Genomic DNA, 27,126 nt, shown 5'->3' with positions numbered 1-27,126 from the left:
TCAAGCTTTCTTTTCTTTGCCATGTTGGCTAGCCCTTTCTAGGTAAGGGTGTAGGGAGGTGTGTGTGTGTGTGTGTAATGGGGGTGGGGTAGAGAGTAAGAGAAATGTGGGCTTAGTGAAATTTTGATAAGGGGAGGTTTGATCTGTGGACACCGAGATACTCAGGCTCAGTGCTCAGGGTTTTTAGTAGCACTAGAACTATTGTTAGGCAAACTTGTCTGAGTTTGCCTGGGAACCCATAACCATTGATATCATTTTATGCATATCCTGGTTTGAATTCTTTTGGTTGTAAGTGACAGACACTAAGCTTCCATTAGCCTAAGCAAAAGGGAGAATGAATTAGCTCAAGACATTCGTGGGACAATTGGTTAACCAGAAAACAAGAAGGGCAGGGATACAGCTGAACCTTAGGAGCAAATGGAACAAGGATTGCAAAAGCTACCAGGACTCTCTGCATTTCCCGCGTCTGTTCTTCTCTGTGTTTGCTTCCTTTATCATTGGAGCTGCTGCCAGTTTGGAATTTATACCTTACATCTTTATCCTTCCTACACAGAAAGGTTGACTTTAAGGTATTTTTAGTTCTGACTCCCAAAATTCCAGGTTGGATACTCATCCCTGGGTCAGTCATCTTCCAGGAGTTATCTGATTGGACAAGGTCAGATGAAAACATAAGAGCACTCCAATAACCACCAGGAAATACAGATGCCCCTAGGAGAAAGAAGAAATGTTGGGTCAGGAATCCTTTAGATAGCTACTATAGAGAATGAATTTCAAATTCCAGATACTCAATTTTATAGCAGAAGTTTAGCATGTAACTCATTAGTATATTGGGATTTCTTACGTTTGGTGTTGTTTTGAATTTAAACCCTCCACCCATCCAATGCAGTTTAAAAAATTGACCTTGAGCGTTATGGACGGAAAATAGAAATCTTGTGTAGAGGTTAGCTAATATATCATTACAGCACTTTGAAAAAGTTAGTTGTGAATAAACTTGAATATTGTATTACTGCTCTTAAGATACACTATTGTCTTTTATTACTGTCTCCTTAATTCAATTTGAAATGCAATTTTATATGTGTATATATATATATATATGTATATATATTTTTTTTCTCAGTGAGGTCACTTATCTAGTAATGGCCAAGCTGAAGTTTAAGCTAAACCCCAAAACTATTTTTTTTTTAATTGTGCTTTAAATGAAGGTTTACAGAACAAAGTGGCTTCTCATTACACAATTAGTATACATAATTGTTTTATGACATTGGTTGCCAACCCCATGACACTCTCCCTTTCTTGACCTTGGGTTCCCTATTACCAGCTTTCCTGTCCCCTTCTGCCTTCTGGTCCTTGCCCCTGGCGCCTTTAGTCTCATTTTGTCTTATAGGCCTGTCTAATCTTTGGCTGAAGGGTGAACTTTAGGAGTGACTTCATTGCTGAGCTGAAAGGGTGTCCAGGCGCCATAGTCTTGGGGTTTCTCCAGTCTCTGTCAGAACAGTAAGTCTGGTCTTTTTTTGTAAGTAGAATTTTATTCTACATTTTTCTCCAGTTCTGTCCAGGACCCTCTATTGTGATCCCTGCCGGAGCAGTCAGTGGTGGTAGCTGGGTACCATCTCATTGGGCTGGACTCAGCCTGGTGGAGTCTGTGGTAGATGTGGTCCATTAGTCCTTTGGACTAATCTTTCCCTTGTGTCTTTGGTTTTCTTCATTCTCCCTTGCTTCAGATGGGGTGAGACCAGTGGAATATCTTAGATGGCTGCTCACAAGCTTTTAAGACCCCAGATGCTACTCACCAAAGTAGAATGTAGAACGATTTCTTTATAAACTATGTTATATCAGTTGAGCTAGGTGTTCCCTGAGACCATGGTCTCCACAGCCCTCAGCCCAGTAATTCGATCCCTCAAGGAGTTTGGATGTGTCTATGGAGCTTCCATGACCTTTCCTTGGACAAGCTGTGTTGGCTTCCCCAGTGCTGTGTGAAATGCAATTATATTTTAATTATTAGTCATACAGTATAACTAAGTTTTTTGTTGTTGTTGTGTTTTAGGTGAAAGTGTATAGTGCAAATTAGTTTCTCATTCAAAAATTTATGTACAAATTGTCTTCTGATATTGGTTGCAATCCCCACAATGTGTCAGCACTCTCCACCTTTCCTTGTATACCACCAGTTCCCTATGTCCATTCGTCCAGGTTTCCTGTCCCTTCCTGCCTTCTTGTCTTTGCTTTTGGGCAGGTTTTGCACATTTGGTCTCATATGCTTGATTGAACTAAGAAGCATATTTCTCACATGTGTTATTGTTTGTTTTATAGGCCTGTCTAATCTTTGGCTGAAAGATAGACTTTGGGAGTGGCTTCAGTGCTGAGTTAGCAGGGCGTTGGGGGACCGTAGTCTCAGGGGTTTGTTCCTCTAGTCTCTGTCAGACCAGTAAGTCTGGTCTTTTTTTGTGAATTTGGATTTTGTTCCACATTTTCTCCCACACTGTCTGGAACCCTCTGTTGTGATCCATGTCAGAGCAGTCAGTGGTGGTAGCCAGGCACCATCTAGGTCTTTCAGGCTCAGGCTGGTAGAGGCTGTGGTTCATGTGGTCCGTTACTTCTCTGTACTAATATTTCCTTTGTGTGTTTAGTTTTCTTCATTCTCCTTTGCTCCAAACTTGGTGGAACCAATAGATGTATTTTAAATGGCTGTTCGCACTCTTTTAAGACCCCAGGCACTACTCACCAAAGTAGGATATAGAACATTTTCTTTATGAACTATGTCAATTGACCTAGCTGTCCCCTGAGACCGTGGTCCCCAGCCCTTAGTCCCAGTAACTCGGTCCCTCAAGTGTTTGGAAGCTTCTATGGCTTTGTCTTGGTCAAGTTGTGCTGACTTCCCCTATTTCGTGTGTTATCTTTCCTTTCACCAAAGTTAACACTTGTCTATTGTCTAGTTGGAGGCTTAGTGGCACAGTGGTTAAGAGCTACAGCTGCTCTTTGGAAACCCTATGGGGCAGTTCTACTGTGTCCTATAGGCTCGCTATGAGTCGGAATCGACTCGATGGCAGCAGGTTTGATTTTTTTTTGGGATACTATCTAGGTAGTGATTTCCCCTCCCTATTCCTTCCCTCCCTTGTAACTGTGAAACATTGTTATTTTCTGTGTGTAAACCTTTTTTTTTGGTTTTTATAATAGTGGTCCCATACACTATTTGTCCTTTTATGATTGACTTATTTCACTCAGCATAATGCCCTCCATGTTCATCCATGTTGTGAGATATTTCAGGGATTTGTCATTCTTTTTTTTTAATTTATTTATTGTGCTTTAGGTGAAAGTTTACAAATCAAGTCAGTCTCTCATACAAAAAACCATACATACACCACCAAGCACTCCCAGCTGCTCTCCCCTTAACGAGACAGCACATTCCTCCTCTCCACCCTATATTTGTCGTGTCCATTCAACCAGCTCCTGTACCCCTCTTCCTTCTCATCTCGCCACCAGGCAGAAGTCGCCCTCATAGTCTCATGTGTCTACTTGAGCTTGAAGTTCACTCCTCACCAGCATCATTGTCTATCTTATAGCCCAGGTCAATCCCTGTCTGTAGAGTTGGTTTCAGGAATGGTTCCAATCTTGGGCTATCAAAGGGTCCGGGGACCATGACCATTGGGGTCCCCCTGGTCTCGGTCAGACAATTCAGCCTGGTCTTTTTATGAGAATTTAAGATCTGAATCTCGCTGTTCTCCTGCTCCACCAGGGATTCACGGTTGTGTTCCCTGTCAGGGCAGTCATCAGTGGTAGCCAGGGACCATCATCCTTATTCTTTATTTTTGTATAGTAATCCATAATTTGTTTATCCATTTGTCTGTTGACAGGCACTTAGGTTGTTTCCATCTTTTTGCTATTGTGAATAATGCTGCAATGAACCTGGGTGTGCATGTGTCTATTCGTGTGACAGCTCTTATTTCTCTAGGGTATATTTCTCAGACTGGAATTTCTGGATCATGTGGTATTTCAAGTTCTAGCTTTTTAAGGAGTCTTCATATCATTTTCCATAGTGGTTGTACCATTTTACATTCCCACCAACAGTGCATAAGAATTCCAATCTCCCCGCAACCTCTCCAACATTTGTTATTTTCTGGTTTTTTTTTTTTTTTTTTGATTCGTGCCAGTAATGTCGAGGTGAGATGGTATATCATTGTAGTTTTGATTTGCATTTCTCTAATAGCTAATGATATGAGCATTTCCTCATGTTTCTGTTAGCCACCTGAATGTCTTCTTTGGTGAAGTGTCTATTCAAATCCTTTGTTCATTTTTTAGTTGGATTATTTGTCTTTTCGTTATTGAGGTGTTGAACTATTCCATAGATTTTAGAGATTAGACCCTTGTTGGATATGTTGCAGCCAATTTTTTTTTTCCCTGTCTCGGTTCTATTCTGGAAACCCTGTTGGCATAGTGGTTAAGTGCTACAGGTGCTAACCAAAAGACTGACAGTTCGAATCTACCAGGTACTGCTTGGAAACTCTATGGGGCGGTTCTACTCTGTCCTATAGGGTCGCTATGAGTTGGAATCGACTTGATGGCAACAAGTTTTTTCAAAGAGGTTCTGTTCTTACTCTTTTAGTGAAGTTTTTTGAGGAGCATAAATGTTTAATTTTTAGCTCCCAGTTATCTAGCTTACCTTTTGGCGTTTGTGTCTTGTTAGTTATCGTTTGTATTGAGCTTATGCCATGTATTAGGGTCCCTAGTGTTACCCTATTTTTTCTTCCATGGTCTTTATAGTTTTAGGTTTTATATTCAGGTTTTTGATCTATTTTGAGTTAGTTTTTGTGTATGATGTGAAGTATGGGTTCTGTTTCATTTTTTTACAGATGGACATCCAGTTTTGCCAGCATCATTTGTTAAAAAGACTGTCTTTTCCACACTTAATGGACTTCGGTCCTTTGTTAAAGATCAGCTGACCATAGGTGGATGGATTTACATCTGGGTTGTCGATTCTGTTCCATTGGTCTATGTGTGTGTCGTGCCAGTACCAGGCTGTTTTGACTACAGTGGCTGCATGATAGGTTCTAAAATCAGGTAGTGTGAGGCTTCCCACTTTGTTCTTTTTCTTCAATATTGCTTTGCTTATCTGGCCCTCTTTCCTTTCCATATAAAGTTGGTGATTTGTTTTTCCATCTCATTAAAAAATGCTGTTGGTATTTGGATTGGGATTGAGTTATGTCTGTAGATCACTTTGGGTAGAACTGACATTTTCATAAGGCTGAACCTTCTTATCCATGAGCATGGTACGTTTTTCCATTTATGTAGGTCTCTTGCAATTTCTTGCAATAGTGTTTTGTAGTTTTCTTTGTATAAGTCTTTACATCCCTAGTTAGATTTATTCCTAAGTATTTTATCTTTTTAAGGACTATTATAAAGGTATTACTTTCCTTATTTCCTTTTTGAAGTTCTTTTTGTTTGTATGTAGGAATCCCATTGATGTTTGTATGTTGATCTTGTATGCTGCTACTCTGCTGAATCTTTCTATTAGGAATATATGTGTGTGTGTGTATATATATATATATGTTAAACCATCCTGTAATGGATTTAAGTAATTTGGAAAGGCTACCTCTGGTTGGTTTACATTTATTATGTCAAAGTCAGGGCATTGACTTTCATGTGTAGATCTTACTTATTGCCCCAAACCCTTTTCATGTAGCCCTGACAAGTTAACATATCAAGGAATGTGAATGTCCTGCTATACATTCAGGCACAAATAAGTTATTTCCCCTCAATATAAAGCTGTCTGGGTTTAATACTGTTGTTTTTTTGGTGGGGGTAGGGGAGTAACTCTTTGCTCTTTGACAATTTTCTCTATTTCTTCTTTGGAAAGTGGCCTTTTTTATCTGAACTGGGAACAATTTTGGTAAATTATTTTTCTTAGAAAGTTATGTATTTCCTCTAGGATTCCAAATACATTTGTATAGAGTTATGGAAAGTAGTTTTTAATGATTTAAAATGTTTTCTTCTATTCTGATGGATTTATCCCTTTATTTCTAAAGAACAACTTTATTGATACATAATTCACATACCATAGAATGCACCCTTTTAAAGTGTGTGATTCAAAGGCTTTCAGTTTATTCACAGAGTTGTACATCCATCACCACAATCAATTTTAGAACATTTCATTACCCCCAAAAGAAGTCTTGCTCCCCTTAGCTGTTAGCCCACAATACTCCCATCTACCTCCCTACCCCAGCCCTAGGCAACCATGAATCTACTTTGTTTCCATGAATTTGTCTATTCTGGTGACTTCATATAAAGGAATCATGCAATATATAGCTCTTTGTGACCGCCTTTACTTAGCATAATGTTTTCAAGTTTTACCCGTGTTGTAGCATTTATCAGTACTTCATTTCTTTTTATTGCCTAATAATACTCCATTGTAAAAAACAAAACCAAACCCACTGGCATCGATTCCAACTCATAGTATCTCCCTCCACCCTTTCTCTTGGGTAATTAGATAGGGGTTTGCCTATTTTATTTATTTATTCATTTATTTCTTGGTTCTTCTCTTTTTTGTTTTCTAAGTAATTCTGCTTTTATCTTGTTCTGATTTATTTTGTTTTGTTCTTTTTCTACATTTTTTAATTTCATGTTTCATTTATTTGTTTTCATTGTTCCATTTTTATTGATGTAAGTATTTGAAGCTTTGACATTTTCTCTGAGTACTGCTTTAGCTATATCGTATGGATTCTTAGAAGTGGTGTTTTCATTTACTGATATTTTTGAGAAACGCAGCAATTTAAGTTTATATTTCTCTTTGACTCAAAAGTTGTTTGATAAAGAGTTTAAACATTTCCAGACTGAAGAAGGATCTTTTAAAAAATATGTTATTAATTCCCAGTTTTATTGCATTGTGGTCAGAGAATATAATTTATGTTTCTCAAATATATTGAAATTTTCTTCCTTAATTTTTATAAAAGTTCAATGTGCACTTGAAGCTGTATTCTTTAGGTAGGTCACTAAATACTGGTTTCACTCTTATTTTCACTTGCAGACTACATTCACCCATTTACCCAAGGAAGATGCCCAAATTCCCCTCAGTCACAGGTCAGAAGTCCAGGATATTCATATATTATGCTATAGTCTCTCAAGTCAAGCTGTCATTCTTCTTGGTTCAAACGCCTATAAAGAAAAAGACATATTATCTGCCTCCTCTATACACTCAATATACAGTGGTAGAATAAGGAGCAAGATAGCTCCAATAAGAGGAAGCATGGGAGTGACAGAACTCTGATTTGTCAGTACTAATTCCCAAATCCTGTCAGGCATACATTGTTATGGCACCTTACCCTAGTGTCAGGAATGTTCTTTGATTGGACTCTGATTCTGCTTCCTGGGAACAGCCTCCCTTTCTCATTGCTCTCTGTGGTTCTTGGCTGTGCCCTGGGTGTGATCTTTTCCATTATTCTCCTTGGCCACATCTGCAGTAGATATTGGAGAATATGCCTCCTTTTAGGTTGTTCAGCTTTCTCAGTTCATTTCATATTCCCAGAAATTTGGGAGCCAAAGAGTATTTTAAGTATTAAACAGTTTAGGACTTTTTAGTGTAGACTCCTGGTTTATTTGAAAATACAATTCTCAAAAGCTTGGTAAGCTTCTTATCTATTTGAATCCACTTAGTTCCAAGTGCTAGCAACCTTACCCCCAGTTCTTTCTAGACATAGTTCTCTGATTTGCTGTGTTTCTTTAACTTTTCTTCTCATAACACCTTAAATGTCACTTTGGGACTGATGCAGTTAGAGAATTAGAAACCCTATGATTTTCTGTTTGACCATCTCCTTAATCGAATATTTGCTCCAATACAACTCAATCCACTGGGAAGTTTTAATGATAAGGGTGAACTTTGCTGAAAGGCTGAGCTTTAATGGACCTTTGTCTCATAAAAATATATCTTAGTTTTTTTGTCTTACTGTTTGGGTTCTAAAAGTGGTTAGATTTTCTAGCATTGCATGTCACCAAATTTCTGGAATCTCTTATTTCCCTTTCTTTTCTTTTTGCAAAGCATCCAGTTATTTCCTGAATTCATCTCTCTTTCCCTTTTGAATATGTTGGCAGAAACAGCCAATAGCAATTCCCACACGGAACTGTTTTCCAACCTCTTTCCCAATCTTACTAGAAATATGATTTGACTCCTCAGTTTCTGTTGAGTTTTGCCTTTCCAGCTTATGGTATCACTTTCCTCATTACCTTCTGCCTGATCTCTAAGCCAAGGCCATATATCTTAGATTTTTTTTTCTTTGTCCTTTAAGTGAAAGTTTACAATTCAAGTCAGTTTCTCATACAAAAACTTACACACACTTTGTTATGTGACCCTAGTTTCTCTTTCTACAATGTGACAGCACACTGCTCCTCTCCACCCTGTATTCCCGTGTCCATTCAGCCAGCTTCTGTTCCCCTCTGCCTTCTTATCCCCCTTTCAGGCAGGAGCTACCCACATAGTCTCAAGTGTCTACTTGGGCTAAGAAGCACACTCCTAGCTAGTATCATTTTATGTCTCATCCAACTCAGTGCTGTCGACTCATAGGACAGCCTAATCTTTGTCTGAAGAGTTGGCTTCAGGAATTGTTTTAGTTTTTGGCTAACAGAGAGTCCAGGGGCCGTGTCCTTTTGGGGTCTCTCCAGTCTCAATCAGACCATTAAGTCTGGTCTTTTTACTAGACTTTGAGTTCTGCATCCCACTTTTCTCCTGCTCCATCAGGGATTCTCTGTTGTGTTCTGTATCAGGGCAGTCATTGGTGGTAGCCGGGCAATATTTTAGTTTTTTGTTATATCAATACATTCCCCACTTCTGGTACTGATTTCTATGTTAATCAGAATAGTCTAGGCTTAAGGTGTGGTAACAGACAACTCCAAAATCTAAGTAGTTTAACACATAAAAGTTTATTTCCTGCTCACACAAACACTGATGTAGATTTTCAGTGGGGGATGAACTCTGGGACTCAGATTGATTGAGGCTGCATCATGTAGAATGTCATCTGTTGCTCTGGCAGGGGAAGGAAGGGTTGAGGATTGCAAAAGAGCTTTGACTGTCTTAGTCCAGCGATGACACATAATCCATTTTTACTCACATTTTATTGACTGGAACTAGTCACATGGCCCTACTAACGGCAAGGTGGCTGGGAATTTCAACTTCTTGTATTCCCAGGAAAGAAAGAAGAAATTATATTGAGGAGCACAATGTCTATCACATGTGGAAGGCTTTCTTGTAAAACTCCCCACATAGGGTGAGCTCTGGAGCTAGACTTGTCCCTGCAGCCCTGAAGCCATTACCCAAGTGCAATGTTGGGAAACACCCTGAGGGCATCAGCAGGTTTGGTGGTTTGAAATTCCAATTACTCTTCTGGGTACAGGCTATCATCCAAAAATTGACCTGGAAGTTCTTCACTGAATTTTTAGCTCGTAAATACTTATAATGTGTTTGAGGTTAAAAAAAAGAAAAAGATGACGCACAGCAACGACAAATATCTATCTCTGTCTCTATATCTATATACTAAAAACCAAACCCATTGATGTCAAGTCAATTCTGACTCATAGTGACCTATATGGCAGAGTAGAATTGAGTAGAATTGCCCCATAGGGTTTCAAGGAGTGGCTGGTGGATTAAAACTGTTGAGCTTTTGATTAGCAGCCGAGCTCATAATCACTGAGTCACCAGGGTTCCGTGTGTGTGTGTGTGTGATTTTTTGTTGTTTTTAGTGAAAGATTTTTTCTGCATAACTTCAGGACAAATAATTTTTTGGCTGGCAACTCTCTGAGAGTTCCCACCTCTGGGCAATCTCATTACTGAGATTTCTCACTACAGCCTGTTGTTTTCACTTCTCCCACTTGGCTTCTACAGGATCTTGGCTGCTTTTAGTAGCCCTTACATGTGATACAATCTGGGGATTATACCTTTCCTAGTTTGCTAAAAATTTAGTTAGTTCTTTTTCTTTTTTTTCCAATATCTTTGCTGCTTTTGAATGATTTCTAGGGGGAAGAGGGGGAAATGCTCATTCATGCAGCTGTGTTCATAACAGATGTCTGTTTGAACTCTAGATCCTATTTGTGGAGAAAGACTTGTTTTTTTTTTCTAATGTAAATGTAATGAATTGCTCTGAAACCAAAGAACCTTGTATTATCTCTTCAATATGCATAGCTTGTGGAATCACAAGACTGTGGATTAAAATGGGCCCTAAACTCACATAATATAATCTTTTGATATTATTCTGGAGTAATTAATTCAAATTGTTTAAGCCAATGATATTAAGACTAGAGGGATAGGAGCTTACACAGATAGTCAAGTGTTTTAAGGACTACAGGGATAGGAGGTTACACAGGTAATCAGGGTTTTGTTTTGTTTTTTGTTTTTTGAGGGGGTAAACTGGTCTCCATGCCAATGGGGATATACCGTGAAGGTGCTTTTTGGACTACAGTAATTACTAATATATAATACACCTTAATTACTAATATATATGATACACTTTAAAATCTCGCTCCTTAGTCCACTATTCCACCACCTAGAATGGCTTTGGTCTGCCAGTATATGCTGTTTTTGGAGGAGAGGATGAAAGAAACCCAGAGTAGTATCTTAGGATTTAAAAATAATTATAGGATTATGGCAAATCACCACGTTGTTCCTGATTTGACCAGGACTGTCTGAGTTACACCAGTCCTGGAGTCCCTGAGTGATGCAAATGGTTAACAACTGAAAAGTTGGAAGTTTGAACCCACCCAGGAACCCATTGGAAAAAAGGTCTGGTGATCTACTTCCAAAAAATCAGCCACTGAAACCCTATGGAGCATAGTTGTACTTTGACAAATGTAGGGTTGCCATGAGTTGGAATCATCTCGATGATAAATGGTGGTTCCGTCTAAAGGTTTCTCAGTTGGGATAATAAGTTGTAGTATCACTCTGTTTAATGCATGTCCCTTCAGCAGCTTTTACAGTCACATGTATGTAGTTACTCAGACTGACAACAATTTAATGTTTAAACTTTTAAGATAGACAAAGACCTGAACTAGTGTGTTCCTTTTGTTTACTCCCATTATTCTCCACAGGGCCTCATGTTTTTGAAGATTTTTCTATGAAGACAATTTATAATGATAACGGGCCTTATTTACATGCCACTCAATACACATGGAATGAAAAAAAAAATGACTTCACTTCTCTGTCTCGGTCAAATGTTTTTTTTTTTTAGTACAGTTTAGGCATCAAATTTTGTGGCTTCCTGGTTATAGATGCACAAATCACAAGCAGCAGGAGACACATTGAAAAACAAAGTCCTTCTTCATAACTCTGAGATGTCACCATTTCCCCCAAGGACATAAGATTTTCTTTATAACTCTGCAAATACATCGTAAAGTCTTCGTTTGTCAATTTGGTGAACGTACCACCAGGTAACAACACCTTGGCATGTAAATCATTCGCTCAAGAAATCTTGAAAGAGGATTGTCAGAAGTTTCTTTTCAGCCTTTGAGACTATTGATTTCATGCTTCTAATGTGTCAGGGAATATAGCTGACTCTCTAGGGTAATTTTCTTAGAAAGCCCTAGATAGCAGATGATTACAAAACCTAATAGAAAAGGTATCTCTTTTGGACTAGATTTACATCAAAAAACAAAATAGCTGACAGAGTAGGTGTAAACTAAATTAATAATTCTAACATTTAAAAGTAATATATTTTGCCATCTGGAGTCCCAGCTAAAAAATTTTAACATCTTTGAGACCTGCTAAGAAAGTATGTCTCTTGTCAAGTAACCAGAAGCTAGCATTTGGCTCAGATTATCATTCTTCACATGTCAGATGTTGCTCAGATTCAAACTCCCTTTTCACTCAGTGTTATGCATATGCATATTGAGAGTTTTTCCACTCAGCAAGTAGATTTATAATTCCTCCAGAGACAAGTTAGCGCTGCAAAGGACTAGCATCTCTATGTGCATAATCATTCCCTCTTTATGTGTGCTTTGCAGAGTGAGCTGGGATACTCTTTATTTTTATAGACACATTCGAAAGCCTTTGCTTTCAGCATTGTATTAAGGTGACAGTAACATAATGTAAGAACATTCATTCATTCAGTCAATCAATCCATCAAGACTCGATGATCATTACAATATGTCAGACTATACTAGGCACTGAGATCACAAAGATGAATACAGAATAATCACTGTGTGCAAGACGCTCCTAGTCTAATGAGAAGGCAGATGTATTCACGGGTAATTATAAAACAATGAGAAGGGCAGAGTAATAGTGAAGATACTGGTTTCTTTGCAACCCTCCCCCACTTCACTTTCCCCACTAGACGTGAGACCACAGAAACCATAGAGTGTAATTTGGTCTCTTTTCCTAAGAAGAGAATCCTGTGTCCTAACCCCACCCCATCCTTCTCTGATGGGAAGCTGGACCACTCTGTCCTATGGCAGCCTTAGGGGAGGTGCAGGTCCGTGGCTGAGTCTGCCCTGGACCTAAGTTTGTTTAGTTCCGAAATTGGGAATTTGTATGTGTTTTCTCAAGGGGCACTTACAGATCCAGTTTGATGTAGAGTCACTCTGCTCTTCTGGTAGGAACTTCAAGTTCCTACAAGGTCTCGGATGATGGTAGAGTTGGTGGTGAGAAGTTGTGTAACCAACTGTGTATGCTGGGCATTTGTCCAGAGTGGGACCTGCTTATGCTAATCTTTGCTCTGCTGGATTCTATTGACCTTGTTGTTGTTAGTTGTCATCAAGTTGGCTGTGACTCATAGTGACCTTATATACAACAGAACAAAACATTGTCCAGTTCTGCGCCATCTTCATGGTCATTGGTATGTTTGAGTCCATTGTTGTGGTCATTATGTCAATCCATCTCATTGAGGATTTTCTTCATCTATTGACCTTCAAAAAACCAAAACCAAATCCACTGCCATTGAGTCAATCCCAGCTCATAGCAACTTCCCCAGAGCATTCCCAAGGCTGTAATCTTTACAGAAGCAAGTTGCCACATCTTTCTCCCATGAAGCGACCTTTTTGTTAGCAGCTGAGTGCTTGATCTCAGCATTCTTTAAATCATTCCAAGTTGCATTTTTGAGGCCAGAGCCATGGTTGTATGTTCCTTTTTATATAGTTTGCAGCTCTGATTTTGTCCTATCAGCTCTCTCCCCACTCCTAATTCTATCCACATTCATATTATCTCTTCCACAGAAGGACAAAGAAAACAAGATTCACCTACTTGTAGTTAAGGCTATCTCACATAAAGATTTCCCATATAAAAAAATAGCCATAGCTTTCAGCTCTGAGCTTGATAGAACTTGGTTCACAGCAGAAACAAGCTGCTTCTCAAGGAAAATTCTGACCTTCTTGGCAGGAAGCCCTGTAGGTCCCCCTCCTAGCAAGAAGGTCAGGCTGTACCTACATGCCTGGCCTCAAACACAGGCAGCACAGAATACCTATATTCAAGCATTTTTGGCCTTGAGTTGACTGCTGACCAGCTCCTGTCAAATACCTATCTGTGTGAATTAGACTGGCTCTGGTCAATAGTGACCTTCTCACTAATCCAAGGTGATGTACAAACTATCAAGACAATATAGCAAGTGTTTCATATAAACCCATTGCCATCGAGTCGATTCCGATGCATAGCGACCTTATAGGACAGTGTAGAACTGCCCCATAGGGCTTCTAAGGAGCAGCTGGTGGGTTTGAATTGCCGACCTTTTGTTTAGCAGCTGTGGCTCTTAACTGCTGTGCCACCAGGGGTCTGTTTTTCATACAGCTATATATATTCCATATAAAGGACTCTGAGATTCTTTTTATTATTAATCTCTGGTCTTAAAACCAGTCAAACCGGTTGCTGTCCAGTTGATTTTGACTTATGGTGACCCCGTGTGTGTCAGAGAGGGAGTGGGCTCCAGTGGGTTCTCAGTGGCTGATTTTTTGGAAGTAGATTTCCAGCTTTTCTTCTGAGTCACCTTTGGGTGCACTTGAGCCTCTAATTTTTTGGTTAGCAGCTGAGAGCCTTAACTGTTTGCACCTCTTGGGACTACAATTTTTGGTGTCAGCGGTCCTCTTATTAAAGCAATTGGATGGCTATTTTGTTTTTAGTGTTCTTGTCAAAAAAAAATTGGCAACTTTATATTGGTCCCACCCACTTTTGGGGGTCAGTTTTGCTGCTCCATGAAACACTTGGATCTAGGAACCAATGATCTAAGAGCCTGGTATGCGACTACCCTCTTGAGCAGGGTTTCCAGACTTGGCACTACCAATGTTTTGGGCCAGGTAATTCTTTTGTTGTGGTGCTGTTCTGTACATCGCAGGATGTTTAGTAGGATCCCTGACTGCTAGCACACAACTCCCTCTTCCAGTTGGACAACTAAAAATGTCCCTAGTTGTTGCTAAATAGATTGATCAAATTGATCCTACTCCAACCCAGTTGAGAACCGCTGGTCTAGAGCAGTGTTTTCCAGACTGTGGTCCTGACTTGTTGATGTTTTGTGAAGTCACTTTAGTGGGTTGATCATAGCACTTTAAACAATGAAATAGAATGAAAGAGTCTAGAAAGTATCCAAGATCACATAAGGGGAAGTAGAAATTTAAGTTTCAGTTTTATTCACAGAAATTACACATATGCGTATTCTGGAGTAAGATGTAACGTGCTTTTCTTACTGGGGGGCTGTGGTCAAAAAGTTTGAAAGTTACTGTTTGAGAGTCATTCTAAATTTTATTTTATCATAGTCATCTTTTTTCCTCGAAGATTTTTTTATTGATATAAACAACGAGTCACGACAAGTTGTATGGTGACTGTAAATAAATGCATGGAGCAAGGAGAACAAGCCTGTATAAAGTATATATACATATGTATTATTACATCTGGTTTATTTTTATACAGATGCTGTATGGCTTACTTAGTAGTGATAAAGTATTTAAAATACCCAACTATCCAAAAATATTACGGATAGACACCATATCATTAAACAATAATATTTTGTATTTGTATGTTATTTTTCATTTGAGAATCTCACTGCATTGACTCATTTATTTCCTGGCTATTTGATTCCCAGTTCATCTCAGGGGAGACTGAGGCACAGACAAATGTTCACATGACATGATATAATAAAGTTAGAGAATCAACTAGGCCTCTGGTTTCCTTTACAATACCTTAATTATTTTTACTACATTTGCTTTTATGCTACCTCTTGGAAGTAGGGGCAGGTCTTTTTTGGTGACTGTGTATATCTGTTGGAGCCCTGGTGGCACGGTGGTTAAAAGCTTGGCTGCTAACCAAAAGGTTGGCAGTTCGAATCCACCAGCTGCTCCTTGGAAACCCTATGGGGCAGCTCTACTCTGTCCTATAGGGTCACGATGAGTGGGAATCCACTCAACGGCAAGGGGTTTGGTTTTTGATTTGTGTATCTGTCAGAGCCTGGCAGGCCGTAGGCACACACCATTAGTGGGTAGCGGCAGGCAGCAGTAAACACCAGATTGCGTTAGCTCCATCCCCCAAAGAAACACCTTCATTATGGATTCATGTTTTCAATGCTGTGTTTTTGGCTGCTATCTAAGGTTGTATAAGAAAAAGAACATATTTGCATCTTTTGTGAGAATATAGTTATAATAAAATTTAAAATATGTCATGGGATAATTAGGGCCACATTCTGACTTTTGTGGGCCCCAAGCACTTTGAGGTTCATGGGCCCCATCCTCCATAAAAAAGCATTATAATGAGATTTCACTACTGCTTTGCTATAAAAGTGGATGTAATTCAAGTTGGGTTCCATTCATTTCATTTTTCTGATTTAAAAAACCTAAAACATTTTTGCAAGTCTCTGAAAGTGTGCAGACCTTAGGCACCATGGCTGAAAAAAAAAATAGTCAGCTGTGGGGATAATATGTGGGAATAATAACTGGTGGTCTTTCCCTTCATCTCTGTGCTCATGGCAAGGTACCATTTACCAATTGCCATGAAGGCGATTCCAACTTATGGCTATCCCATGTGTGTTAGAGTACAGCTGTGCTCCATGGAATTTTCAATGGCTCATTTTTTCAGAAGCAGGCCGCCAAACCCGTCTTCCAGGGCATCTCTGGGTGGACTTGAGCTTCCAGCCTTTTGGTTAGCAGCCAAGTGTGTTAACATTTTGTACTACCTGGGACTCCTATTATTCCTAACCACCTAATTAGTCAGGATACTTGGAATATTTTTTCCTCTTCCACCTACATTTTTTAAGCACTGTTCCCCTCCCCGCCGCCTTTGCTTATGTTTAATTGTCAGCTTCCTTTAGGCCCTCTTTAGAAGCAGGAAGCGTAGGTTATAGATCAATATAAGCAAATATGTTGCTATCCTGCTCATTTTGGAAAAAAAAAAATTGTAATTAAATGCATAGCAGAAAGAATTTCTGAGTGGTAAGTTACCTTTCTGATTTGTTACCATGTTTTGTTTTAGAGTGTGCTTTCAGGAAGTAGTCTACATTATTAAATAAGATTCAGCTCATTAGAGTAATTGAGTTACTGTGTTGGATAAGTCTTGTTTGGGGAACGTTATTAGTTTTGTCACTTGAACTAATTGTTTTTAGGAAGTAGCCTCATCATGTCTTAAAAAAAGAGATGGAAAATACTTTATATGTCACGAACCTAGTCGATTTACAATTAAAATGATGTCACGATTATAGTAACTTTTCATTGTGTAACTTAGAAAATGTACATTGTGTAACTTAGAAAATGTAAGTGCGGTACACGTAAATAAGATTCATCCCGTACTGGATTTTTTTCTTAAGGCACCATGACAGAGAAGCTTTTCCCAAAGATTATGATATAGAGGGTCCTGAGACTGTCAAAAAATTGTGTAATTCAACATACCGGCGACTTGGAACTGATGAACCCCCAGTAAGTAGTGGCTGCTAACTTCTTTATTAAGCCAGGAGTCTTCATCATAGTGAAACATGGAAAAATGAAGGGAGGAGCACCTTGTCGGTGCCCCCGTATTAGCTATGCCAGTGATTTAGACAGGCGAGTTAGCCACTGTGTGCTTCAGTGACTTTACCTATAGAATGTACCCACTTCTTACAGTTGGTGTGAGAATTCAATAAGACAAAGAATATAAAGTGCTTCATAAATATAATATCAAGTGCCTGACACGTATCAAGTGCTCAAGAAATTGTTACTGTTGTGATGCTGTTGCTGGTGCTGTTGCAGCGTTTGGTTAGATATCTCTTCACAGTTACCCTATGGAGTTGTTGTTAGTTGCTGTGGAATTGACTCTGACTCATGGCGACCCCATGTGTGCGAGTGGAACTGCACTTCATAGGGTTTTCAAGGCTGTGACCTGTCAGAAGCAGACTACCAGGCCTTTCTTCCGAAGTACCTCTGAGTGGGTTCAAATAACCAACCTTGTGGCTAGTAGTCAAGCGCTTAACTATTTGCACCACCCAGGGACTCTTCTCTGTGGAGTAGGTTTTATTGTCTCTGTTTTACTGATGAAGATAAAGAAACTCCTAAAGGTTAATTGCATTACTTAAAGTCACACAGCTAGGGAGTGGAAAGTTAGGGTATGAACCCAGGTCTTTGATTTCAGTCCTTTGTGCTTTTCATAAGGTAGTGGAGTTTGTGTAACACAATTACAAAAGGAATATTTGTTGCCTAAGTAATTTCTGTTTGCATTATTATGAATGGGTTGCTGCTTGGCTACTTGGGTCCCTGCTCAATCAACTCTCAAAAGACCCTTAAGTTGTGCCCTAAGATGTCGAGAATTTTGGGACTAGACAAAGACTCAGTTCAACCTTATAGGATGGTCTTGGGGATTTTAAGAGCTAGTTAGTTGACAAGGCAGGACATGGATGCTTTTTACAACAAAACTATAAAGTTGACAAGAAAGATATCATTCCAGTTATAATCCTAGACTCACAGATCTTAAATGACTTACCTGAGGTCCTGGGTATAAAGAGAAGGGAGAGGATACAGGCACAGAGCCTCCATATTTTCATGACCCAGGTGTGATACTGGATGCAGCAGGAGGGTGGATGAGCCTCTCCACCTTTTGTCACAGTGTTTTGATAGAGGCCTAAAGACTAGGATACTCTTGATAGATGGGAAAAGCCATATGTCCTATAGCAAGATGCTGTGCCATCTAGGTGGGACCTGCTAAGAAAATCTAAATTAGATCAAGCCAGTACGAGTGGTTTTGCCTTTGAAGACTAGGAGTTGAAGAGAATGAGGAGGATTTCTTTAGTTGAGTGTTGCATGTCCCTCCTTCCAAAGTTGAGAGGACTTCCAAGGGAACCACTTAGAAAGATTAAAATTGACCTGGAAGTTGGAGAATACATGGAGCATACAGGTATATGACATTCCTGAGAAATCTAAAGGTCAGAGGACAGGCCTGACATGCCGAGCAGGAAAAGAGTGGAGCATGCTGCACTTGGAGGGGGATGGTGGTGGCCAAGGATGTGTGCTTCTGCGAGGTTTCCCCGGGGATGTACTGGAGAGAATCTGTCCAGAGTGCTGTTGAAAGAGGGCTGCCTGGGGTAGGGATGAAGGGCAAAGAGATCTAAATGAAGAGTCCCACCTGATACCCAAAGCTGAGGAAGAGGAGTTATAATCAACCAGAAGGAGAAGAAGATTGGCTTGCTTCTAGAAGGTTGTAGTTGGAGGTTCTCAGTAAGGGAATCTCTGAAAACAATGACAAAAGTGCCCCATGAGAGAAGTAGTCAGTTTTGAAAGTCTTCTAAGCCCAGAGGTGCTAGCGTAAGTCAGGAGAGTAAGGGCCAGTTGATACTATGTCTTTTCCCTCAGTTACTCCTCATCATCCAGGCTTGGAAAGAGTCAGTAAGTTGAGGAGGAGAGAGAGAGACAGAAAGGGAAGGAAGCAGCAGCTGACCAAGGCCATCCCACTGCAGACTTCCAGGCCTAAAGCAGCACTGAGCTGGGAAGGTGAGAAGATTTAAATCTAATCCAGCTTGAGGTTTTGGTAATTTCACTATGCTGGAAAATTTCATAACTCAAATGAGATTCTTCTTGGGATTTGAAAGAACCAGAAAAGGTGTGGGACTGGCCTAAGGTGTCCATCAACCAAAAGGAAAGAACTAGCCCTCAGTGTGGGACAGAAGGGACCACTGGATTCAAATAAAGTTACTTCATGATTACATCCTCTTTGGTACAGCTTATTCCATAAAACTGTTACATTAACAGTGGACAACTCTTCAGGCAGGTACTTTCCTTGACCTGCATTGTATAGATGAGGAAACTGAGTCTGAATGAAACTTTATGACTTGCTCAAGGTAAAACAGCTACAGAGCATATTAAAAATCTTAAAAAAAATTTTTTTTCTCCTTGGGCTCCAAAGCCTAAGCTCTTAAATACTTCTCCGAACTGCTGCTTGGAAAGCCCAGCTGTCCCACTTCTAGTCCACTGGACTTTTTACCTTTATGCTGCATGCTTCTTGCAGAAAGTGAACCTAATTATTTTTTTGGCTCTGGCTTGGGTATTGTATATACCTCACTGCATATGTGTTGGTGCTTTGATTTCTTACATCTTAGCTATAACTTCTGTCCTGTTTCCTGAATTATATTCACACGTGTGCTGGCTAGCCCTGTCCCCATCTGTTTTACCTCCTGAATGCCTTCGTAGCATTTTTGTTTTTTTGCAAGATTGCTGCTGAGTGCTTGGTTTTTACATCCACAAGCATTTCTATTTAGCTGATTGAAGGTTTTCTTGCCTTTAAATGCTGCCGCTGGGGCTAATGTGAGCATCATTTATTTGTAACAAGACTTGAAGTGGGACTCTCTTTGTCTGTGTTTTGGAGGATGCTCCAAAAGGCCAAGAACAAAATAATTGTCCCACATTCTATTGGAACTAGAAGTGAAGTATTAGGCCACTCATTCAAGATCCTCCAAGAAGAGAGTGCCCTTAGGCATCCACTCACATTAAGGATTGAAGTCCAAGAAACCAAAAGACATGGAAGAAAAAATAGGGACAATGCTAGGAGCCCTAATACATGGCATAAACAGAATACAAACCATAACTAACAATGCACAAACACCAGAAGAAAAACTAGATAACTGGGACCTTCCAAAAATCACACACTTACACTCATCAAAAGACTTTACCAAAAGAGTGAAAAGACAAGCTACAGACCGGGAAATAATTTTTGGCTACGACATATCTGATCAGGGTCTGATCTCTAAAATATACAAGATACCGCAAAAACTCAACAACAAAAAGACAAATAACCCAATTAAAAAATGGGCAAAGGATATGAACAGACACTTCACTAAAGAAGACATTCAGGTGGTTAACAGATACATGAGGAAATGCTCACAATCATTAGCCATTAGAGAAATGCAAATCAAAACTACAATGAGATACCATCTCACCCCAACAAGGCTAGGACTAATCCAAAAAACACAAAATAATAAATGTTGGAGAGGTTGTGGAGAGACTGGAGCACTTATACACTGCAGGTGGGAATGTTAAATGGTACAACCACTTTGGAAATTGATTTGGCGCTTCCTTAAAAAGCTAGAAATAGAAGTACCATATGATCCAGCAATCCCACTTCTCAGAATATATCCTAGAGAAATAAGAGCCATCACATGAATAAATATATGCATGCCCATGTTCATTGCAGCACTGTTCACAATAGCAAAAAGATGCAAACAACCTAGGTGCCCATCAACAGATGAATGGATTAACAAATTTTGGAATATATATGCAGTGGACACAGTGGCTGTAACAATGGGCTCCAGCATAACAATGACTGTAAGGATGGTGCAAGATTGGGCAGTGTTTTGTTCTGTGGTAAATAGGGTCATTATGAGTTGGAACCGACTCGACGGCACCTAACAACAACATACATAATGGAATAATATGCAATGATACAGAACAGTGATGAATCCGAGAAACATGTCACAACAGGGATGAACCTGGAAGGCATTATGCTGAGTGAAATTAGTCAGTTGTAAAAGGACAAATATTGTATGAGACCACTATTATAAGAACTCAAGAAAGGGTTTAAACACGGAAGAAAACATTCTTTGATGGTTACGATGGTGGGGAGGGAGGGAGAGGGGAATTCACTAACTAGGTAGTAGACAAGAATTATCTTAGGCGAAGGGAAGGACAACACGCAATACAGGGGAAGTCAGCACAACTGGACTTAACCAAAAGCTAAGAAGTTTCCTGAACACAACCAAACACTTCTAGGGACAGAGTAGCAGGGGCTGGGATCTGGGGACCATGGTTTGAGGGGACATCTAGGTCAATTGGCATAATAAAGTTTATTAAGAAAATGTTCTGTATCCCACTTTGGTCAGTGGCATCTGGGGTCTTAAAAGCTGCTGAGCATCCATCTCAGATGCATCAGTTGGTCCCAACCCACCTGGAGCAAAGGAGAATGAAGAACACCAAAGATACAAGGAAAATATTAGCCCAAGAGACAAAAGGGGCACATAAACCATAGACTCCATCAGGCTGAGACCAGAAGAACTAGATGGTTCCTAGCTACCACCAATGACTGCCCTGACAGGGAACACAACAGAGAGTCCCTGACAGCAGGAGAAAAGTGTGGTCAGAGCTCAGATTCACATAAAAAGACCAGACTTAATGATCTGACAACTAGAGGAACCCTCAAAGACACAGCCCCCAGACTCTCTGTTAACACAGAACTAAATCCATTCCCGGAGCCAACTCTTCAGACAAAGATTAGGCTGGACTATAACATAATACTCATGAAGAGTGTATTTCTTAGTTCAAGCAGATACACAAGACTAAATGGGCGTTTCCTGTCCGGAGGCAGGATGAGAAGGCAGGAAGGGACAGGAGCTCATCACATGGACATGGGAAACCTGGGGTGGAATGGGGGAGTGTGCTGTCACATCATAGGGATTGTAATTAGTGTCACATAACAATATGTGTATAAATTTGTGTATGAGAAATTAACTTGAGCTGTAAACTTTCACCTAAAGCACAATTAAGTTTAAAAAAAAAAGAATCCAAAAGAGGAGATTAAGATTAGAGAGAAGATTTTTGGAAAATTATTGCTGTGTTATAAGTCTCATCTGAATACCCCCTTGGGTGCCTGGTGAAGTTACAGATATGAGACTACAGTGATCTGTCTGAAGCAGCAGAGCAGAAAGAGGGAGCTAGCTACACTATCATCAGTTGTGGAGCAAGAGTGTGTGAGTGCTCTTGAGGATCAGATGTGGGCCATATGGAAGCAAGAGATGACATGGAGCCATTTCAGAGCCTGCCCAAGAACACCTTGTGTAGTAATGAGGAGGGACCTGCTAGAGTCCCAGGGGTTGAGATAGAAAATTTAAGTCAAGCTAGAGGCGTCCTTCATCATGGGATATGCCATTCAGTGTTGAACCTCAAAGTCTACCAGAACTCCTCAAGAAGGTCAGTTTTGAATCAACTGAAGACGTCAATGTAAGAGAGAGTCAAAGATAGGTATGGCCAGAGGAAACCAACACAAGACGACACTTCTGCCCTTACCTCTCTCCTTTCTCATATCTCCACACCCCCAGCTTCAACCCTCAAGGAGCCAGAGGAAGTTGGGGGAGCAAGGAAGAATTTCAAGTGGGCCAATTGAGAAGAAGCCAACTGGGCCCCCTTTTCCCACCATAATAGGCCATACCAAGGCAGGCCTAAGTAGGAGACATGAGAATCTTTAAGTGAAGCTTAAAGCCTTGGCTATGATGTGGGACTCTTCTTGGCATAGAAGTAACCAGAGGATTTTTCTATTACCTGAGAATGACCAGAAAAGTCATAGGACCAGTCCATTCTATATTTCATCAAGGGCCATGGAAAAGAGCTAGCCCCTCCAAGAAAGTATGAATGGGGACTGATGAGGGAAGAATGGATTTGTTTTTGGTTGTACCTATCTACAAGTCCCACTTGTTGAATGAGCCAGTTACCAATTTATAAAAGAATAGCCCAGTCTCATTATCCCTCTCTAACCCCTTTCCTTACTTTAGGTTGCTTCATGGCACTTATACCATTGGGCATATTTTAGACTTATTTCATTGTTTATTTTGTCTATCTCTCCCTCTTAGAATATGTTTCATGAGAAGAGGAAGTAGGCACTGCTATATCCCTAGTGCCTACAGTGCCTGGTACATAATGGGTACTCAAATATTTGTTGAATGAATGAATGAAGGATCATGTTCAACAAACATTTATTGAGGCCCTATTTTTTTTGGGGGGGGTCAGGCATTATGCTAAGTGCTGTGGTAACACACATAATTTAAAACAAGGTCTCTGTACATAAGGAACTCATAGGCTTGTGGTGGAAATGGGGATGGAAAACCACATTGGCAAAGGGTGATGGATGCTGTGATAGAAGAAAGATGTGGATGCTCTGAGGGACATCTTAATTGGAATGGGTTATATGGAGGGTCAGGAATGGCTGCCTAGCAGAGGTGATCCCTTTGAGGCCCCTGAGCTGAATTGTCAAAGAACCATCTATTGGCAGAATCTGGAAACATACCACTCAGGTATAATCGGTTTCCTACTCCAGTGGTTCCCGCAGGCTTCAGGAGCCAAGATGCAGAGAGGAACAAACACTGGGGTTTCTCTGATTGTCTTATTGTTGAAGTGATTATGGGCAATAGCATTTTAGACTATAGTATTTTGCTTGGGTATTTTATTTGGACTTTTTTCAGGTGCTACATAGTTATACCAGAGTAGATTTCATGCAAACTAAAATTATCAAAAGTATTTTTATCATTTTTCCTCCAATATGTAAAGCCCCTGGCCCAAGGATCCTTACCACACTATCAAAATCCCCACCACAATCACATATGTTACTCCGTTAACCTGTTAATCTGATATTAAAGCGAGAGCCACTGAGAATCTGGAGTGGCCATGTCTGAGCATGTCGAATCCTATAATCTTGGAAGGATTAAGTACAGAACACAGGATGCGGTGTCATAGAAAGTGAGAACTTTCCAGACACAAAGAAGCAAAGACAAACGTGAGCAATTTTATTAAACAGATTTTTCTTATGCAGCCAATGGATAAATGCCAAGGCATTTTTGGAACTATCAGGACAACACCGATGAGTAAATTAGGATAATACTCCGATGAGTAAATTAGGATAATGCTAGTATTAAAGCATCACAGTCATTCTGGGTTTTAAAATGGCAAAGAAGTGAAGAGTATAAAAGTGTGCTAGCATTCGTTTTATGAATAGGTGAAGAAGAGCTAAATAGGCTTCAAACAAGAGCTGTTTTAGTGGCTAAAAAATATGACATTTAAGCAGTAATTATCCTAAAAGAGATATAAAGGGATATAATTATACCAGATCTGAGAGATTGGGTTCTCATTTCCTTAATTGGTTCAGGTATTTTTTTCCTTTGATTGACATAGTAGAGTGGTATTTTGACCACTGACGGCACTTTTAATCTTACAAACAGATGCTTCTTGCACCCAGGTCTAAGGGCCTGGAAGAGGCACGTGGATCAAATTTTGGTGAATGAAATCATTTTAAATGTAGGAGAGGCACCTAAACCAAGAGAAAGGAAGATGTTTGGGGCTATTGAGCCAGGGCCACGGCTTGCTTTGTGTATCCATAGTCTTTGAGTTTGTAGTTGACACCACCTTTTTCAGGCCCTCTCCTGGATCTACTTTGGGCTGTGATTTTCAGTATCAGCACAACCACACCTGCCTATCCTGTTTCAGAAATTCTTTATACATTTTGGCCTCATGAGTGTGCTTTTCTTGTTTTCGGATGCAGTTGTACCTTTATTTATTCTAGGGAATCTCATTTCTGTCATTCCTAGGGATTTGGAACAGGAAAGAAAGCAGGTAGGCACCATTTTGATCCTATTATTCCTCTGCAGATCTTTTTCTATATCAATAATCATGCCCTCATTTAACTTTTAGAGAAACTAGATTTTAATTTTTCGTGTATATTAATTATTAATTTGCTTATGCAGGTGTAACTGTTACATAGAAAAATGAGACTCAGAAGGTGCAGTCACACACACAAAACAAACCAAAACCTATATTCTTTGCCTCCACTGTCTATTTAGTGTTACGGCTTGAATAGTGTGCCCCCAAAATATGTGTTGAATCCTAACCCCTGTATCTATAAATATGACCCTGTACGGAAATAGGGGGCTTCTTTTGTTATGCTAACGAGGTCATACTAGTGTGAAGTGGATCCCAGACCTAATCAGTTATAAAAAGACCAGAATAGACACAGATACACATAGTGGGAAGAAAGACGATGCATCTATTAATACAAACCCAGAAATTCCAAGGATTGCTGGCAGCTGCTAAAAGCTGATATAGACAAGAAAGGATACCCTGAATTCAGGCTTGTAGTCTACTGACCTGTAAGAAAATAAATTCTGTTTTTTGAAGGCACCCACTTGTGGTATTTCTGTCACAGCAGCACTAGGTAACTAAGATACCTGCTTTATGGAATTTGTTCTTTCTCTAGCCGTGGATAAAATCTTGTGCAGCTTCCCTCATTTTTATGGTCATGCCTAGGTAATAAAAAATCCATTGATCACATTTTAATAATTAAAATATCTAATCAAAATGATCAATTTCATTTCAGGTTAAAGTTTTTCCCGTCCTCCACCTCTAGCCTGCTCTGGGTGGGGAAGCTGCAGAGGGAAGTGGAGGGTCGCGATGGGCTTGATGGACTGCTTTTCTGTTCCTTCACCTGCTCTGCTCCTCCCTTCCCCCAGACAACCAGAAGTCCCTCTTGGGATGATTCTCCTAATGTTGACTAATAAGCAGAGACTGCTTTTATGACAGGACATAATTTTGTTATCTGGGAGTGATCAGAAAAATATGAGGCTTGTCCAAGATTTATTTCTCTTAGGGACAAGGAAAGACCCATCCCATAAAAGCTGGCTTGACCAGGCAGTGGGGACAAACACATGAAATTGTTTTTCTGATTGCACCCTTCGAGTCCCAGTTGTTCAAAATAACGGTGGTTATATTTGTGGGTGCCTCTTGGGGATCCTGTAGAATGTGTATGTGGTACTAAGTTAACCTAGACAGAAAAACAGAGCCAGACTTCCAAGGGCAAAAACTACTGCTCAGAAATAAGAATGAGAAATAAGGATAAGTGGGAAGTATGTCCCCTTCATTTCAAGCTTTAGAATGGAGCCTCAAGGATACCACACAGGGAACTTGATATGCGTCCCCTACAGATTGGGGAGCTTAGTGGACTGGGGTCTGACTCATGCTGGACAAAAGGCTATAAGCTAGAGGGTTTTCGAAGCAGCCTGTGGCATCAGAGTGGAAACTTGACTTGGAAAGTACCCACATTTCCTTCAATATGGATCAGAAACTATGTTTTCTGGGGACCCTATAGGGTCGCTATGAGTTGGAATCGACTCGACGGCAGTGGGTTTTTTTTTTTTTTCCGGTATAAGGAACCTACGATAGAAATGTTAGTTGGGGATCATCTAAAATGAATCCAACTGTTACTAGTTTCCTCAAATTGCAGTGACAAAATACCACAAAGTGGGTGTTTTAAACAACAGAGCTTTATTTTCTCACAGTTGTATAGGCTAGACATTGAATTCAAAGAGTTGGGAGGGCCACATTCCCTCCTAAGGCTCTCGGGTAGGCGTTCCTTGGTGTGTAGATGGCCCCTTCATGTATCTGTTTTTTCTGTCCCTATTCTTCTCACCACTTAGATGGGATTAAGACCTACCCTACTCCAGTATGACCTCATGTTAACTGATAATATCTTCAAAGATTCAATGATTTCCAAACAAGGTCACATTCAGTGGTATTGGGGGTTAGGACTTTAGCACATCTTTTTGGGTGACACAATTCAATCCAAAACAACTGGCAAGAAAGATTCTGCTAGGGGATGAGTCATCCTCAGCAGAAAAAGTTTGGTTACCATCAAATGTGGAACTTGAGTTACCTGCTCGTTTCATGTACCAAGTAGTTACCCAGGTTATACCTCTATTGAGTTGTCTTAAATGTAGCTCATATGTGAAGAGTGCATTCTGAAAGATTAGAAATTAAGACTTAAAAAAATTGATTCTCAAGACAACAGGGAATAAGCATTATGAGATCATGAAGTGAACTTCTTGTATACGTTAGATTCTTTTTATGTTATCATTTGACTCAAGCTAGATTTTATTATGCAAATTAAATGGACATGTTAGTGATTATCCCGTGAGTTTGTGATAT

The 27,126-nt window shown here is 39.9% G+C and overlaps 1 protein-coding gene across 1 annotated transcript in view; it reads left to right on the top strand.

The window, feature by feature from the left end:
- Window positions 1–16,312: 16,312 nt before the first annotated feature.
- Window positions 16,313–27,126, top strand: part of CFAP95 (cilia and flagella associated protein 95) — a 53,285-nt gene continuing 42,471 nt past the window's right edge. The window contains exon 1 of the mRNA XM_003407397.2: window positions 16,313–16,848. The gene's annotated coding sequence lies outside the window, so the exon portion shown is untranslated. The remainder of the gene's footprint in view (window positions 16,849–27,126) is intronic.

This window comes from Loxodonta africana, chromosome 9, assembly GCF_030014295.1.
Source record: "Loxodonta africana isolate mLoxAfr1 chromosome 9, mLoxAfr1.hap2, whole genome shotgun sequence".
Classification (NCBI taxonomy): Eukaryota; Metazoa; Chordata; class Mammalia; order Proboscidea; family Elephantidae; genus Loxodonta; species Loxodonta africana.
Note: the sequence above shows the minus strand (reverse complement) of the source record. Positions and strands in the feature narration are given on the sequence as shown.